Source organism: Lolium rigidum, chromosome 6, assembly GCF_022539505.1.
Source record: "Lolium rigidum isolate FL_2022 chromosome 6, APGP_CSIRO_Lrig_0.1, whole genome shotgun sequence".
Lineage (NCBI taxonomy): Eukaryota > Viridiplantae > Streptophyta > Magnoliopsida > Poales > Poaceae > Lolium > Lolium rigidum.
Genome location: NC_061513.1, coordinates 305,314,330 through 305,319,143, shown reverse-complemented (window position 1 = coordinate 305,319,143; position 4,814 = coordinate 305,314,330). Strand labels below are relative to the sequence as shown.

The 4,814-nt window shown below is 42.3% G+C and overlaps 1 pseudogene; it reads right to left on the bottom strand.

Moving 5' to 3' along the window:
* Nucleotides 1-529: 529 nt before the first annotated feature.
* LOC124658823 lies at nt 530-4,542 on the bottom strand (annotated as a pseudogene).
* Nucleotides 4,543-4,814: the final 272 nt, after the last annotated feature.

The following is a 4,814-nucleotide window of genomic DNA, read 5'->3' as shown; positions in this document are numbered from 1 at the left end:
CACAAATTATTATTGTTTTACTATTGATGCATTGCGAGTAGAGTAACTCTGTATCATGTATTATCAGCACCTTTTGATGTGTGTTATTATTCAGTCAGCACTTGTAGGTAACCTCACCACTTTAATGAAAGAGGTTACCGTAGCAAACTCATGTGTGCAACCAAAGGGGTGTGTTGCACACGCAAGCCAGAATGCCATGTACGCAATCAATCAAACAGTGGGGAAAATGTTCCCTCTCTAGCCAAAAACGCTAAAAACACCTTTACGAGCAACCAAACGAAACATCGAAAGTGGCCCATGGCTCGGTTTCCACATGGAGCCTTAAATTTGACCCAGGCTACCAAACACATCCTTGGTGTATCGCATTCCTATTGCCAGGTCCTTGCTATATACCATTCCTATTTCCAGAAATCACACAAATCGGCACACACCAACTGATAGAGAGGCTACCACCCACCAACTGATAGAGAGGCTACCAGGGGTCCCACACAACCTTTGTATATACCTAATAATGTATATTGTCTTTTTTTAACAGGGGAAATGCCCTGAAGGGCCTAGAAACTGCATTAAACTTCAACGGTAGCAGTACAAATTACATCAAGGACCCTAAATTAAAAAGAAATACAACATAGCCCTCAGACTTTACACATAGGACTCTAAGATAAAAACTAAAAACGCAATCGGATCCTTCTTCTCCATCGCAGATGAGATTGAGCCTCAAAACACAGGCACCTACACCACCGACGAGGACAACACCACTTCGGGTGGTATGAGCGGGGAACCCCGCGTCGAAGCTGATAATGTATATAGTCCAGTCACATAATATCAGTAAGTTGGTAAACACTAGTGCTAAGTTACTCATGCTGAGCTTCTGCACCATTCAAAAAAATCTGGACACAATCTCCTCAGCTTCAGACTTGTTATCCAAACATCACCACCCAAGCTCGCAACTACGCCAGAAAACCACAAATTATGCGCTAACCACTCTACAATGAACTCTTGTTTCTGTGAATGAACATGGCTTCAGTCGCACCAAAAGAACTGGAGCGATACACAAGCTACTCTGGCTAGCATGTGATGGTTGACTCCTCATGAATCCCACCAACTGTAGAGAGCATGGCATCAGGTTGTTACACACAGATACTCATACTAGCATAAAAGTTCACTGGAAAAATTCAGAGAACGACTCCGTACCAGGAAGTTTGATGGCAAGCTTAGCTTGGGCATGGGCGTCGGCATTAAATTCCTACGTGGCAAACAAGAAAATAGGAGTGAGGGGATCCGACCAAGTTTCAGCTTGCCCATTCTTACAGAACAAATACAGAGTTCTAATCGAAAAGATATTCAGAAGGATAATATTTGAACAAAAACTCTGGAGAACATAAATAACCTAGTTTGAATATTTGCAAATACTAGACATAAGCAATAACATGTGACATGCTACCTCCGTTCCAATGAATAACTCATATAAATTTAGTCCAAAGTCAAACATTAGTAAATTCAACCAAATATTAGGCAAAATATTAACATCTACAATATTAAATAAATCTATTATGAAAATATACTTCACGATGAAGCTGTTATATTGACTTGGTATTGCAAATGTTCATATTTTTGCCTATAACATTGCTCAAACTTAGAAGTTGTCGACTTCAAATTTATACGCTTTATTCATTGGAATAGTGGGAGTAGCAATTGACATTAACTTGAGAGAATACAAAGATTACTGGAGAATCGCCCAAACAATGGTCTTTGTGTTTGGCTCTTCTCATCCAATTGAATAAATTATTTGTTACGCGGCACTGCAGGCATTTGTACCAAGAGCACAAGTGTGTAATGTGGTGCCAAGCATTCATACAACAGAACCTAAAGCTGGCTGATGCAGGGTATGTTTGAACAATATCAATGAAAATACATGATACCTACCCTCAAAACAAGGTTCATCTGAATCTGGAGAAACCTTCCCTTCAGTTCCTTTACTTTCTTGCACAAGTCAACTGTATGATCCCTCTTAGGATGCCAGAGACCTTGGACCTGTTCCAGCAAGTTCAATGTGTGTTACCTAAGAATTTAATTGATAGATATGCTGCTAGAGGAACTCTCCAAAGAGCTCTGATTAGTTTTCACCAGATTTTGTATGCCATTGGCAATCAAGGCCTTAATCGAAAATACGCCTTATTCAAATAAAAATATATATACTGTGAGGCGTCTTAATCTGTAAACGTGTTAATAAATGATGATGCATGAAATAAAAAGTTCCTTTAGTTAGGATAAATGGAGAACCATGGTTGATCAAATAAAATTTAAGGAGAAACAAAGCACACAAATATAAACAATAAACATTTCAATTTTTTGGGTTGTCTACATATTTAATGTTTTAGTGGGCCCTGAAGAGTCAAAATGAACTGCACTATGAAGAGTCAGTCTGAACTGCCCAACAAGTAGTTATGTAGTGACTGTTCAATGGAAGACTACGAAGGCTGCAAAGTGCAAAGTAGCAAAGCTATAACCACAAACCTGGTAGCAGACACTTTGAGAATTGCCTTGAGCACGAATATACTTGAATCCCTTGTTAACAGCATATGTCAGCCCCAAGAGCAATGCACGATATTCAGCAGTCTTATCCGTCACACTACCCAAACCCTCACGTAGTTGAGCAATCTTCAGTTGAAATAGTAGAACATGGCCATCATGAGCAGGTCATGGTAACTGAAGACTAAGAAAACTAACTAGCACAGTACTAGTTGTACATACCACAGATCCATCCGTCCGCCTTACTATTACACCAGCACCTGATTTACTGGGATTTCCTTTACGGGCACCAAGCAAATTCAAGAATACAGGACAGCTGTAAAGACCAGGTCAAGTGGTGAGAACAAGTCAACATTTCCTCATAGTGAAGACAAATTTCAATCATGCATGTCAATTTCAAAATCATAACTGCAAAATAAAACCAATTTAGAAAGGAGAAACATGCACTGTGAAGATAGAAAATTGCGTTCATACTCACATGGCTGTCAGGTAATGGTTCAAGTTCAGCAAATTTGGGATGCTTCTTCGATGGTCCAGTTTCCTTCAGCAAATAATTATTGGTGCAAGTATATGAGATGTGAAAAACACATTAAGGAGGATATAGAACACTTGTCTCCACAGGGCATATATATATTCACGCTTAGGTTGGAGAGGGGAACGAACGCTACTCACCATCTCCTGTGGCCTTTCCAGAGTAGAGGTAGCACTTCCATCAGGTTGCTGAAACCAAAACCGGCACAGTGAATAATCTACAAGGAAGTTTATGGAAAAATACACAAGTAGTAATGCAAGCACCTTTGAGGAGATAACATATAAGATCAGGTCAACTGTCAAGGTAAATGGTGTTGGAACTGTGTTCGAGCAAAACTAATGCCCTGAGAATTATGGGCAGCGACCAATCAAGATTGAGGCATATATACTACATCACGCTTGTATTTTATGGGTGATCTCTTTCTATTACAACTAATATCATGTCTACAGAAATTGGGTCCAGCGAGTACATAAGACACAAGTGTAACTAAAAGTGGTAGCATCAGTACCATCAGACACTGCAAAGCGATTGCAAATAAACAAGAATACAGACATCCAGATAGCTTCCAAAGGTAAGCCAAAAAGGAAATAAGAAATCTACACTACATTGGCATGTAACGAACCTCATATCAGGTAAAACAGCAAGGAAAATACAATTATAGCGCCAAACTTTACCTGGAAAGGGCAGAGAGCCAGATCATCAAACAATTCATCTTTTGCATCTGCTGCATTGATGGAATACAGAGCATTCTTTAACCCACGCGCAGGTAGGTACTCCTCAGTTTCTTTGCGCAAAGAATAGCCTTTGTACACAGTCACAGAAGGATCACAGACCTACCAAGATATGCCTCACATAAGTAATGCCTATTGACATGGCAATAAGTTGTTTCTACTGTGCAATATACTAATTGGTAACACAGTCCACAGACAGATGAATTTTGCAGCAATGATGTGTGAGATTAAACTATAAAGTGACTATGTTTTCTTGTTCCAGGAAGACCATTTAGAGAGGTACCGTTATCACGTGTATATCTCTCTGTTGGCATTTTTTCAGAAACGTTGAATGCACATAATCGTCATAATAATAGGAGATCTACTACTAATAGACCGAATGATTAGTGTCTTTACCGAATTGCTGACTTGGGCTTGGCAGTCGGGGAGATTCTTGTAGATGCCGATGACGTCGCCCTTGCGGACGACATAGAACGAGTCGCCGCCGCTGGCAGAGTCCACCGGGGTGTCCTTCTTTGCGGCGGATTTCTTGGTGGAGCGCTTGGTGGAGGAGGAAGAGAATAAGCGCTCAGCGAGGCCATGGGAACTGGGCGGCGCGGGAGACCTGAGAGGGAGGGGGAGGTAGCGCAGGTCGCGCTGCTGCTGGTGGTGGCTGCCGCCGGTCAGACTCGGAATGCCAGCCACCGCATGCCTCCACGCCGCTCTGGAAATCCCACGGAGAGAGGAAGGAGAACAGCAGTTCCTCATCAATAGCGGGAGCGCTGGGTGAGGAGAGGAGGGCGGCGCTGGGGATGAGGAGAGGCGGGGCTACGCCGCAGGGTGGCCGTGGCTGCAGAGTGGAAGGGAGCGTTGGGCAGCGCCGGCGGTGAGTGTCGTGCCCGTATGGAGGCATTTGGTACTGGGCTGGTGGACATGGGCCTTGGGCCTTCATGGACATGATGCTGCAGATTTCCAAGATGGGCTGATGAATCTGATATTAGCCAGCTTACTGGGCCCAATACTGCGTGTTTTTTCATATG